This window comes from Heloderma suspectum, chromosome 5 (genome assembly GCF_057233095.1).
Source record: "Heloderma suspectum isolate Gila_16-S chromosome 5, 16-S_ref, whole genome shotgun sequence".
Classification (NCBI taxonomy): domain Eukaryota; kingdom Metazoa; phylum Chordata; class Lepidosauria; order Squamata; family Helodermatidae; genus Heloderma; species Heloderma suspectum.
In genome coordinates, this window is record NC_139462.1 from 207747575 (window position 1) to 207761267 (window position 13693).

The following is a 13693-nucleotide window of genomic DNA, read 5'->3' on the forward strand; positions in this document are numbered from 1 at the left end:
ATTATTAAGCTATTCCTTCACTGTGGGATAGCCATATGTGGTTGGTGAAGGTAAGGAGTAGGGAGCAGGTGGCTGTGTTATGCCAGGAAGCTGCCCTAAGGTCTTGCAAGAAGAAGGTCACACAAGCAGGCAGTAAAAACCCAAATAAAGTGGCCGAGGAGCCAGAAATGCAACAGCAGGAGCTTTGGGTGGAGGCACTACTCCACCATTTCGATACTTCCCAGTAAATGCCAACCCAGACCATTTATATTTTCCCTTATATTTTCTCCAAACCAGAAGTGAGCTCCTCTGGAGAAAAATGGCCCTTGGGGATGTGGTGATATTTGTAGGGGATGCTCAGTGGGTAGGGGAACCTCTATTTCTTTCCCTATCTACTAGGGATGGCGGAGAATTCCGTCACGGATTCCAGTGAGGCCGAATACACTGGCATTCGGCCCCCTGGAATCTGTGGCGGAACGGCCTCCTGTCCCCCTGCCCACCCTGCGGAACCCCCTGGGACAGCACTTACCTGGGGCAGATGTGGTGGATGCAGCGGCGGCTTCGGCTGTGGGTGTGGCAGCGGCGGTGGTGCGGCAACGGCGGCAGAAGGTGTGGCGGGGACGGCAGAAGGTGTGGCGGCAGTGGCAGTGGGGGCGGCGGCAGGGGTGGTGGCGGGGGCGGGGGCGGCAGGTGCGGCGGCAGGTACGGTGGTGGGGGCAGCAGTTGCGGCAGCGGAAGCTGGCTGGCGGCTCCGCAGATGGTGGGGGCGGATGTCCGGCTGCTGGCGGAGCTGGCTGGCGGCTCCGCAGAATCCCCGCAGAGCAGAGCCGGTCGGGCAGGATGCTGGGGGGAGGGACGGAGCGCCTGCCCCCCATCGAGGATTCCGGGGGGAGGGACGGAGCGCCTCCCCTCCCAGCGCGAAGCAGATCCGCGAAACGGTAAGTGACTTTGGTACATCCCTACTATCTACTGATCCTGCAAGTCATCTCCATTTCCCCCCTACAAGGAGTGGCTGAATCCAATATGTTAAGGCCAACTCAAAGCAGTAGAGCCTGTCCGAGTTAAAAAAGCAACAAAAAACCAAACCTCATCTTTATTCTTGATATTCATTTCTCATATCCGATTCTTTCATTTGACCTTGCATTATCTTTTTTCATTTCTTTTGTTAAGCGTCGCTTGGCCCAGGAGAGAAGTTGCTTTTTAAGAAGCCTAAGAAATAATGGCCACAACTGGTGGCTGGATGAACACAATGAGAATGAAGATAAAGAACTGAAAGTCTGATCTTTTCTTTTGCCCTTATAAAGAAGCTCTGAACGCTACGCAGTGGTGTCTGAACTCATAAATAAAATACAAAAGGAACTTGAACTTTGGTCTTCAACAGCACTAGGTAAAATGTCATTGCATTAGATATTTTTACCTGATTGGTTATTGCAAATGTCTAACCATGTTTTTTTAAAGAGAAAAGTTTAGTGCTTGTGTGCACTGTAGGGAATTTGGACTCTCTTTATGCTAAGTTTCATCCGTTGTACCCTGAGAGTGATTTGTTATATCACATTCTTAAAAGAAAAGATGTAATTCAGATAAATAGTTTTCATCACATTTAAATCCAAGAATGATTCCTTTGTTAAGGTTTTCTGAAACAGAGAGAAAGGGGGAGGGTTCTGTGAAGTGATTGATTCATACCACATTGGGGTGGGGAAGGGGCTTCCTACCTTCCTTCTTTCCCTTTCCTTTTTTGGGAAACCAAGGTGGCACAGCAGAAGCAGAGCTCTGGCAGCTGCCACTGCTATTCCTCCTTCCCAGAGTGCCTCTGGGGACAGCGCTACCATCTCAGTGGCTTTAAAAAGCTTTTTTAAAGGGAGTGAAAGAAAGGGGTAAGTATCTCTCTCACCACCATTGTAAGCCCCCCCCCCACTCAAAGGTGCTTCACATCATGACCCCTGAAACAGCACAGAAATGGCCGCCCCCAATTCACCATCTGTAAATGGGGGTGATGATAGGCAGGTGAAGATAGAAAATGGTCAGATCGTTACTCCATCTAGCTTAGTATTCTCTACCCAGGGGTAGGTAATGTGGTATCCTGGGGCACCAATGTGCCCCTGGACACCTTTCTTGGCACCTGCCAAGGTGCCCGACCCCTCCCACTTAACAAAACCCCAAATAACACATGTTCTTACTGGCCGGTGGGATTACTGTGAAATAGGTTTCTACTGGTGCCGAAAACTATGGGCTCAAAGGGGTTGTTTGGTCTGTTGGGACTCAGACCCCATCTCTGCCTTGTACTCAATCTTTGGGGCAGGTTACTTGTCCTTCGCCCCACCTCCCATTGCAGCCATTTCCTGGTGGTATCCAGACATTTTCCTAAATTGCCAAACATTCCCAGGGCCCAAAACAGTTTGCCTACAGCTGCTCCACACTGACTGGCTGTGGCTCTTCAAGGCGTTCAGACGGGGCTCTTTCCCTGTCCAACTGGAGTTGCCAGGGATGAACCTGAGACCTTCTGTTTGCAAATCATGTTGTCTGCCACGAGCTTTGGCCCATCTCCAGGGGGCTAATTGGGAGTGGCTGTTTCAGTCCATTCCTAGACTGGAGTAATGGTTGTCGCACGGTCACTCATGCCTCTCTAAAAGAGAGGAAAGCAGTGCTGTTACTTTAATGCATTGTGAGTAGGGCTGTCTTTGAAGAGGGTTCAGAAACTTCAGCTGGTGCAGAATGCAGCCACCCAAGTGGGATGGTGTAAAAGCTGGAACGGAACAGGCCAGAATGGGCCTTTTATTTTTTTAAAAACAAACCAAATGCCAAAAACAATGGCATGTGCTGGAGACACTAGAGAACAATATTTTAGGATTCAGTCTAGGAGAGAGGAGAGGCAGGAACAGAGAGGATATATTCTTAGTTCAGGACTCCACCCCCCTGCCCCCAAGGGTGGCCAGAGGCAGCTCCTTTAGGACCCTGAAGAAAGACGAGGGAGCAGGGAAGAGCTTATACCCAACAGAGTCCTTTTATACTTTTTTGGCCAGACTATGCATCTCAGGCTCCGCGCCCTTGCTGAAGAGTGCAGAGCCTTAAAGGGACAGCTTTCTGCCCTGGATCCTACTACTCCATCACCACTCCGTAATTTCTGGCTGGCTCTGGTGTCCTAAAGATGAGGAAGTTGCAGCCCTCAAGCCAGATGGCCAGTCTCTAAGGATCTGGGCTCAGCTGTCCTGGGCCTGGGGTAGAGATGTAAATTTTCTAGAAATTTTGATGCCATGGAAAAACCTCTTTTTTCCAGTTTTTGTCCAGGAAAAAACAGAAATTTTGGGGAAAATGAAAAATAAGCAATAGTAATTTTTGTTAGTGCACTTCACAGATCTAAAGTCACTTTGTTGCTTTAAGACAGCCTTCCCCAACCTGGTACCCTCCAGATATTTTGGACTTTAGCTCCCATCAGCCTCAGGCAGCATGGCCAATGGTCAGGAATGCTGGGCATTGTAGTCCAAAACATCCAGAGGGCACCAGGTTGGGGAGGGCTGCTTTAGGAACATAAAGCAGCCTCTCTGTTCCTAAAGTTATTTTATGTATAACTTAGGTTGCTCGTAAAATTATCATTATATTTTAAAACTTTTATAAGCAAACTCAGTAAATTTGTAATTATTGTTTGAATAGTTTAGAACTACATTAAATGACTGGTGTAGTATCAGAAACACAGGACTCTATAGCACAAAACCCACAGAATCACAGAATTAGGGATGGCGGAGAATTCCGCCACGGATTCCAGTGAGGCCGGATTCTGTAGAATCTGGCCCCCCGGAATCCGTGGCAGAATGGCCTCCTGCCCCCCCCCATGGAATCCCCTGGGACGGCACTTACCTGCGGTGGATGCGGTGGATTCGGCAGCGGCGGTTCCGGAGGCAGATTCATCGATGGCGGTGGTTGCAGCGGCGGATTCAGCGGCGGCGGCGGCTGGCCGGCCGCAGCCAGGCTGCTGCGGCCGCCATTGCTGCCCCTCCAGGCTGCCGTGATAGGCTACGTAAGAATTTACGTAGCCTATCACGGCTACCCCCCCCAGCGGATGACCCGACTGGAACAAGTAAGTGATTTGGACATCCCTACACAGAATCATGGAATAGTAGGGTTGGAAGAGGCCTGGAGCATCGAGTCCAATCCCCTGCTCAATGCAGGAATCCAAGTCAAAGCAGGGATGGCGGAGAATTCCGCCACGGATTTCAGTGAGGCCAAATGCATTGGCATTCGCCCCCCTGAAATCCGTGGAGGAATGGCCTGCCCCCTGCCCCCCCCATGGATCACCCACAGGATGAGACTTACCTGGGGTGGATGTTCCGGACAGCGGCGGCTCCATTGGCGGCTGCAGCGGCGGCTGGTCTTTCGACCGGCTGCTGCGGCCGCCATTTGCAGTCTGGTCTTTTTTTTTTTACCCAGACGTGATAGGCTACATAAAGACTTACGTCTGGGTAAAAACAACAACAACAAAAAACAGCGTACGCAAATGGCGGCAGCTACGGCGGCCGCCATTTGCGTTCCTTATTTTTTGCCGTTTTAGTCTACGTAAATATTTACGTAGACTATTACGGCGAAAAAAAGGGGAACGCAAATAGCTTAGTGGCCACTATTTGCGTTCCTTTTTTATTCGCCATTTTAGCCTATGTAAATATTTCCCTAGGATAAAACGGCGAATAAAAAAGGAACGCAAATAGCGCCAACTACGCTATTTGCGTTCCCCCTTTTTTTTCACCATAATACTCTATGTAAATATTTACATAGACTAAAACAGTGAAAAATAAGGAACGCAAATGGCGGCGGCCGTAGCTGCCGCCATTTGCGTACGCCATTTTTTTTTTTTTTTTACCCAGACATGATAGGCTACGTAAAGACTTACATAGCCTATCTTGGCTCCCTGGCTGGACGCAAATGGCGGCCGCTACGGCGGCCACCATTTGCGTCCGCACCAGCCAGTCCGTGGCTGGAAATCCGGCTGCAGACGGCCCTGTCCTGGCCGGCTGTTCTGCGGAGCCGCTGCGGAGAAGAGCCGGCCGTTGAGGATTCCGGGGGGGAGGACCGGATCGCCTCCCCCCTCCGTCTGAGGATTCCAGGGGGAGGGACAGAGCGCCTCCCCCCCCACGAACAGAATCCGCGAAAAGGTAGGTGACTTTCATACATCCCTAAGTCAAAGCATCCCTGGCAGATGGCCGTCCAGCCTTATCTTGAATGCCGCCAGTGTGGGAGAGCCCACTACCTCCCTAGGTAATTGATTCCATTGTCCTATTGCTCTAACAGTCAGGAAGTTTTCCCCAATGTTCAGCCGGAATCTGGCTTCCTCTAACTGGGGCCTGTTATTCCATGTCGTGCACTCTGGGATGATAGATCCTGGCCTTCCTCTCTGTGACAACCTTTCAAGTACTTGAAGAGCGCTGTCATATCTCCCCTCAGTCTTCTCTTCTCAAGGCTAAACGTGCCCAGTTCTTTCAGTCTCTCCTCATAGGGCTTAGTTTCCAGTGCCCTGATCATCCTTGTTGCCCTCCTCTGAACCCTCTCCAGTTTGTCCGCATCCTTCTTAAAGAGTGATGCCCAGAACTCAAGATGAGGCCTGACCAATGCTGAATAGAGAGGAACTAGTACTTCATGGGATTTGGAAGCTATGCTTCTATTAATGCAGCCCAAAATAGCATTTGCCTTTTTTGCAGCCACATCACATTGTTGGCTCATGTATTATTGTTGAGGCAAGTATCGCCCATCATGTAACTGTTCATTTGGTTTCTTTTTCCTGGGTGCAGAACTTGGCATTTATCCCTATTAAATTTCATTCTCTTGTTTTCTGCCCAGCACTCCAGTCTATCAAGATCACTTCGGATTTTGTTTCTGTCTTCCAAGGTATTAGCTATTCTGCCCAATTCTGTGTCATCTGCAGATTTGATAAACATTCCCAGCACCTCCTCCTCCAAGTCATTAATAAGAATGTTGAAGAGCACTGGGCCCAGGACTGAGCCCTGTGGGACCCTGCTTGTTACCTCTACCCAGTTTGAGATGATTCCACTGATAAGCCCTCTCTGAGTCCGATTCTGTAGCCAACTGTGGAGCCACGTGATCATTGTTTCATCTAGCCCACTTTGAGCTAGTTTGCTCATCAGGATTTCATGGGACACTTTGTCGAGGGCTTTGCTGAAGTGGAAGTATATTATGTCCACAGCATTCCCACAGTCCACAAGGGAGGTTACCTGATCAAAAAATGAGATCAGATTAGACTGGCAGGACTTGTTCTTGACAAATCCATGTTAGCTTCGAGTAATCACTGCATTGTTGTCAAGGTGCTTCCAGATGGATTGCTTTATAATCTGCTCCAGAATTTCCCCAGGGATTGATGTCAGACTGACTGGTCTGTAGTTCCCAGGTTCCTCCTTTTTGCCCGTTTTGAAGATAGGGACAACAGTAGCCCCCCCTCCAGTCATCTGGCACTTCACCCATCCTCCATGATTTCTCAAAAATAATAGATAGTGACTCTGAGAATTCTTCTGCCAAGCTGTCAAGAATGCATATTTACTGCCAAAATGCACAATGGTGACTCTACTCACATGTTGGGAAACTGAGCATAAAGGTCTATCAGTAAAATATACTTTAGATCAATAATTTTATAAGCAGTGAAAGAAATAACTATGCTGGGAATCTTACAGAGAGGATTAAAAATTTTTTTCTCCATGGCTTCATTATTTCCAGTCATTTTATGTCTTTTGTCTTTCTATAAAAGTCTTCTTCTTACATAGATTTTAGGAAACATTTTTTGGGGGGTGGGGAGAAAAGGCTGGGTAAAATATATATAAATACTTTGTTTTAAATTCTAAAAGAAAATATTTCATAACCCAAAGCTGTTCAGTTTTTCAGAAAAAACACATAAAAATGGTCCCCAGAAAAAAACGGGGGGGGGGGGAGTTTTTCCCCTGAAATTTTCTGGTTTTTTTTTCCTGTGCCTTCAGATCTCTAGCCTAGGGAGATCTCCTGTTTGGCTGGTGCTTGAGCTCAGTGTTGGGGGAAACAGTGTCTCTTCTGTTTTCACCACTGGCCCTTCATCCTCTGTGTCCCTTTCAGGCTGGATACTGGGATCATGACACCACCTGGGTGAAAGGTTCGAAGGTTTTCAAAACACTCTTTCTTTCTTTCATATATTTCTAATCCACCCAATAACTAATGTTCTCTGGGCCAATTACAACCAGTTAAAAATCAATACAAATATTTAAAGGAATAAAATACAATATAATAAACAATAAACGGTACAGGAATTGATAAAACAGCCATAATAACCTAGAACTTAGTTTATTATATTTCTCTTGAAAATGCCTGGGAGAAAAGAAAGGTCTCTGCCTGGCTCCAAAAGGTGCCAGGTAAACCTCCTTGGGGAGTTTTTTCCATAAGTGGGGTGCCACCACTGAGAAGGCCCTCTTTCTTGTAGCCACCTGCCTAGCTTCTGTAGCGGGGGCACCTGGAGGAGGGCCCCTGAAAATATCCTTCCCTTTTCCTCTTCACTTTCAGATGGTAGTTTTCCCACCCTTCCTGGTAAAATATTTAAGAGGAGAAGATGGACAGACAGATGGGCTCACAGAGGCATGGAACATTCTAGAACAGTATTCTCCAATCTGGTGCCTTCCAAATGTGTTGGACTACAGTTCCCATCATCCTCACCCAGCATGGCCATTTATAGAGTGGAGAGTTGGACGTAGACCCAAGAGACATGGGCTAACACCTTCTCCTACCATTTATTCCTTCTGTGTCCTTGTGTAGGTCACCCTCTGTTGCCTAGTTTCCCCCTGGAAAATTGGAATAAGAGTGACCTATTCCAGATAATCATTCTGAGAATGCAAGCACAGCACTGTGTAAATGAGGGCAACTTGTGGCCCTCCAGATATTTTGGCCTACAACTCCCATGATACCTCACCTTTGGCTAGGCTGGCTAGAGTTGATGGCTGTTGTAGGCCAAAACATCTGGAGGGCCAGAAGTTGCCCACCTCTGGTGAAAATCAAAACAGTGATATAAATGCAAAGTAGTATTTTTCCCCCCTGATGACAACAGCAAATTCTACATTGTATAGCCAGAGAATATAGGGCAAAAGACCGAATTGCCCCAGGGACAACTAATGAATCCTTGATGGAACTGGGATGTGAACCTAAATTCAAGTTCTGTCGGATCAAACTGCTGTCAAGTGCTCTGGGAAAACGTAATCACTGAATCAAAGAAATTGTAATTCAAGTATTTAATCAGGCAAAGAATTACGCCTGAGTGGAGCAAGTTAACAGAAAATGTCTGCTAGGAATGCCCTATTTGGAGTATGCCCTATTTGGAGACTGCAGCTGGGTGGGTGTGTCATCTGACTGCTGCCCCTATGTAAACCCAGCAAAAATCCTGTCTCCCTGACTAGCACATCAAGGAGAAAGTTTTCACATGGCTCTTTCCCCAGTGTGCTAGTTTACAACATGCAAGGAGCATTTGTTTTAGTTTTAAGATGGGGAGCATTAAAAAAGATGACCCCCTCCCCATGCTGTCTGACATGGTACAATGGAGAATGCTCTGACTTCAGCGTACCATCTCATTCTGCTTCATTTGTGGAATCTCTAGGAGGGATCAGCGCATGGCTTGTAGGAGTCCCTTGGAATCTGCAGGTCTCAGGTGTGCCTGAAGCATGGGAAGATAAAAGCCCAGAATCAGCCCAAATGATGGATTCCCGTGCAGACCTTGGAAGAAACAGTTAAAAAATTAAAGATATTATTAAATGTTGGCTTATTACAGTCTGAAGGCCTAGCTCAGCCTTCCCCAACCTGCTGCCCTCCAGATGTTTTGGACTACAACTCCCAACATACTTGACCATGGTCCATGCTGGCTGGGGTTGATGGGAGTTGCAGTGCAAAACATCTGGAGGGTGCCTGGTTGGGAAAGCCTGGCCTAGCTAAAGATTATATGCAAACATTTTTAACAGCACCTCGACAGCCTGTAAAATAGATTTGGGGAGAGACACTGGAAGCAGTGGTTGTGGGAAGGGGTTTAACCCTTTCCCTGCTGGCCATTTTGTGCTCCAAATCATGCCCCACTTTCCCTCCCTTGGGGTTCCTAACACTTTGTGGGCCATTTTGGAATGAGAAAACAGCAGGAGAAAGGGTGAAGCACCCCTCTTAGCTTGCTCCACTCCGCTCCATCTTCCCATTGTTGCCCTCCAAAAACCCCTTTCCATTTAAGCAAAATGACCTTTGCAATTGTGTTGCATTTGTGTGCATATATTCTTCAGCTCTCTGGCGTGACATGGGGTTAATGTTCCACACGTGGAATCAATGGTTTTATGAGTCTTAAAGGCTCTTTTAGCCAGGATTTGACATAGGAGTGAGTTGTAGGCTTCCAGATGATGGCTGTGCTTGATTGCTTTTTTCCTGAAAAAGAAAGAAAGAAATAAAATAGAGCAATCGTGACATTTCTCTTTACACAACTGCATATAAGTTCAAAAGAAAATGTTCTGCCTGACAGCAAAAAGAGACAGATTATGTTGCCATATCTAATACTTCTGTGCTGTTAATGAGTTTGTGAGGCCATTGTTGTTTGATGGGGATCAAGAAATTAAAATTAGTAGTGGTTAAACTGGGGAATTTGGGGTGGGTGGGGGAGAAATGGAGAAGACAGAATAACAGTGTCAGAAAATTCTAGTTAAGCACTCATATTGATCTGTGGTAGCAAAAGGAAAATAACACTGTGGCATTTTAGAGACGAATAGCAGGCTCATGCATGCATGTTCATTGTAACATCCACTCATTACTTTCATGTATATTTCAACTATCACAGATTAATCACCTCTGCTTGAACATTCAAATCACCTGGTGTATAAATCAGGTCTCAGATTATTATGATTACATTCGATGTTGTCCATTCTCCAAGGAGCTCATGCCTGTATACATGGGTTCTCACCTTTATTCTCAAAACAACCCTGTGAGGTACATTAGGCTAAGAGACAGCGACTACACCAAGGTCACCCAGTGAGCTTCATGGCTGAGTGAGGATTTGAACCTGAATCTGCTTGGTCTAAGCCCAGCACTCTAACCACTACACCACACTGGATCAGATACTTTTTTGGTTTGTGGCAGGAGCTTTCATAGGCAAAAGTGTGCTTCCACCGATGTATGAAGTGAACTGTGGAGGAAGGTTGGCCAAAGACATTTTGCTGCCTGAGGTGAAGAACAAAATGGTACCATGTATGGAAGCTAACCAGATGGCATGTGCATCTTTCTTCAGCACTGGCAATGGATAGTGTCCTTCACTACACTTGAGGGCAGCACATAGCTCTATCACCAGCACCTTGCTGTCACTCGCCAACACCCCCATCCCCACAGCATCAGGCGCCTGAGGTGGTCACTTCACTCTGCCTAATGGTAGGGCCAACCCTGTATGGAAGGGACAGGTGTATACTAGGGATGTTAGAGAATTCCACCACGGACTCCAGTGAGGCTAGATTCTTTAGAATTCCCCCCCCCCCGGAGTCCGTGGTGGAACGGAGCACTCCCCGCTGCCACCCCACGAAATTTTCCCAGGATGGACCCTACCTGGCGTCGGCCAGTCTGGTCAGTCCGCTGCCCCTGTCTGTGGCCGCCATTTACCTCCCTACTTTAGCCGTGATAGGCTACGTAAGTATTTACATAGCCTATCATGGCAAAGAGTAGGGACACAAATGGCGTCCGCTATGCCATTTGTGTCCCTGTGTTAGCCGTGATAGGCTACGTATATAGTTACATAGCCTATCACGAAAAGAGCAAGGACGCAAATGGCGTAGTATATATTTACGTAGCCTATCAAACGCTAACGCAGGGACGCAAATGGGTTATCCTGGGATTTAAAAAGAGCAAACTAAAAGGCTTTGACTTTGCTGTGGTTTGCTGATTTTTTTTTTTTAAACTCACTACAATCTCTGATTCACTCCTTGACTGTGAAAGTAAATAAGAGCTTGGAGTGAGTTCAGGAATTATTATCCCTGGGTAACCGATGGTATAAACATGCCCTGCATAAGGTTGTTGGCTGACTTCCATTTGGTGATGCTAATTTCTTCTGCCTCTTAGTAAACTTAGGGTGCAATGGCTGACTGGGGAATGCAGGGAGTTGTAAGACTCCCCCCCCCTGGTTTCAACATGTATAGAATTGTGCCCTTAAGGCACAATCCTGTGCATGTTTAGACAGAAAAAACTCCTACAGCCCGAGAGACCATCCAGCTGTGAGCCCTGCAGGACCTGGACCTTGCTCCTCTGCCTGGCTCTTTCCACCTGACCTGGGACGGCAGGGCCCCAACCTGACTCCAGCTGTAAAGGCTGCTCCTGCTGCTGGAGGTGCCGGAGGCCACCTAGCTGTGAGTGCTGCAGGACTTGGACCCTGTTCCTTTGCTTGGCTTTCAGGTGGCCTGTGCATGTGCCTGGGAGGGAGGGTATTGGGCCAATTGGGGGGACCGGAGGGGGCCCAATCAGTGCAGTGATGGGTAGAGGGAGACATGGTGTTGTGAGGAGGACTTGCCAGGTAAGGGGAACGTGACCCAGACAGTTAATGGCTGTGCTGTTTTCCAGTCCTCCCTGCACCCACAGGTTTGGTTGTTGCCATATCAGCCTGCCCTTGGGTCTCTGGATGCTGCTTTTACATGCTGGATCGGTTCAGAATGAGGGACCCCTTATCCAGGCTCCCTGTCCAATAATAATACAACTCCCAGCATGTCCCACCATGGCTGGCTGGGGCATGCTGGGAGTTGTAGGAGTTTTTTCTGTCTAAACATGAATAGGATTGCTCCCTTAGTGAAGTTGCATTGAAAGCAAAAGCTGCACTTTAGTCGCCATTGAACCACTGTCCTATTGTCATGACAGTGTTGTAGTTAACAGGGCACAGTAGCAATGGGAACAAGACAAGGTGCAGTGATGCTAGAATTGTACTTTTCAGGAAGAAACATTTTGTAACGAAGGCTCACTGATTACTTGAAGCTGCTTGTCAAGTGTGAACACATCTTGTCATGCAGCAGTATAATGGGTGTGAAAATCACAAGATCAAAAAACGAAATAACAAATGCACAGGCTATTTTCTTCCTAGAACTTAAAAATAAACCCATCTGCTTCATGTTTTTTTGTCTTAGATGTGGAAAAATGAAACAGACTGCCATTTACAGGTGTTTTTGCTTGCATCTCTATAACTGGAGCAAAGATGCTGGTTTAATCGGTATCTGGATCAGGCAGTGTCAATGTTGAACTGCACATCCCTCTTGTTCTCTCATGTCAGTGGACTGAAAGTCTAGGCTATTAATTTGTGGAGAACACACCTGACTAATGTGTAGGCTGGATATTTTCTTGGCTTGTAGGTAGTGTTGCCAGATCACTAAATCATCATCATCTTCATCATCTCACAATAACAACTAGCATTTATATAGTGCTTTTTTATTAGTATTAGTATTAATTTAGTTATACCTCACCTTTTATTTATTTATTTATTTATTTATTGCATTTATACCCTGCCTTTCTCCCTCTCACAAGGAACTCAAGGCGGCTTACATTATCCTCCTCCTCACCGTTGTATCCTCACAACAACAACCCTGTGAGGTAGGTTGGGCTGAGAGTGTGTGACTGGCCCAAAGTCACCCAGTGAGCTTCCATGGCCGAGTGGGGACTAGAACCCGGATCTCCCGGCTCCCAGTCCGTCACTCTCATCAATACAATAAAAACAAGATAAATTCAGCATTAAATCACAGCATAAAACATAAGACCAGAGACCTAAAAATACCCTGCTTAACTACATTTGTATTCACTGCCCATCTAAAAGTGAGCAGTGAAGGCGCCAGGCATGTATCTCTTCAGAGGGTATTCCAAAGCCAGGATACCACAGCTGAAGATGGCTTCTCCTGGCGGGACATAAAAGAGGACCTTGGAAATGGAGCAAAGGTCCCAGGCAGGCCTTACGAGTTCAGAGTTGTTCACATACATTCTCAGCAAACCTTACAACATCCTTGTGAGGCAGACCAGTATTAACTTATATATAGCTGCTGCTCACTGAAGCATGGTTGATCTTGAGATTATATATATACTTACATATATACATACATACATACATACATATGCATATGTATATGTAATTATTATTGCAATGAGCTTTTGACTAGTTTTATGGGTTGTCAGTTTATGAGATTTTAACATTTATTGCATTTTGATGGGAAGTTTTTTTTTTTTTTAATTGCTAGCTGTTTGGTGAGCAGAACCTCAGCTGACAAACAGGTTTTAAGTCTGAGAAATAAATAAAATAATATTATCCCAATCCAGCCTGGTGACAGCAGATGGTATCCTCAGGCAGTAACACGGCTGTTACTGCCCTGGGCCCTCTTTTTTTCTGGAGCTCTGATGAGGGCTGGCAGTTGCCCTGGCAACCGCTCCCAATGCCCCCAACAATGCTACATTGTTCTGGGACATGGTGAGCAATTACAGTGGTGACCTGCTGGTGCTCAATGGAGGAGTTCTGCTACTGCTGCCACCATCTTCCTCTGTGGGAGGATCTACATTGTGTCTTCTATCGCATTGAATTCAGTAGATTGGTGAGTTAAATGCCATCGTGTTAAAACGTGATTATTCACACTCACCCTGTTTCCCTGTTCCAGTACTTCATCGAATGTGCAAGCATGGTTCACACTCGAGTGCTGTGCTGTTTTCCTGCTCTTAAAGAAGGCAGCTCTCACTGGAG

General features: G+C 46.8%; 1 protein-coding gene and 1 long non-coding RNA gene across 9 annotated transcripts in view; one reads left to right on the forward strand and one right to left on the reverse strand.

The window, feature by feature from the left end:
- Nucleotides 1–4451, forward strand: part of LOC146345125 (uncharacterized) — a 45921-nt gene extending 41470 nt beyond the window's left edge. For all 4 annotated transcript variants that reach the window (XR_014792446.1, XR_014792449.1, XR_014792447.1 and 1 more), the window contains one exon: nucleotides 1150–4451. This is a non-coding gene — a long non-coding RNA (uncharacterized LOC146345125). The remainder of the gene's footprint in view (nucleotides 1–1149) is intronic.
- Nucleotides 4452–4810: 359 nt separating this feature from the next.
- Nucleotides 4811–13693, reverse strand: part of NRP1 (neuropilin 1) — a 233159-nt gene continuing 224276 nt past the window's right edge. For 3 of the 5 annotated variants that reach the window (XR_014792444.1, XR_014792443.1, XR_014792438.1), the window contains 3 exons: nucleotides 9206–9384; nucleotides 8549–8638; nucleotides 4811–6194 (listed from right to left, as the gene is read on the reverse strand). The gene's annotated coding sequence lies outside the window, so the exon portion shown is untranslated. Of the gene's footprint in view, nucleotides 7086–7758; nucleotides 7776–8548; nucleotides 8639–9205; nucleotides 9385–13693 lie in introns of those variants that run through there. The other 2 variants (XR_014792439.1, XR_014792440.1) reach the window with 2 other exon arrangements.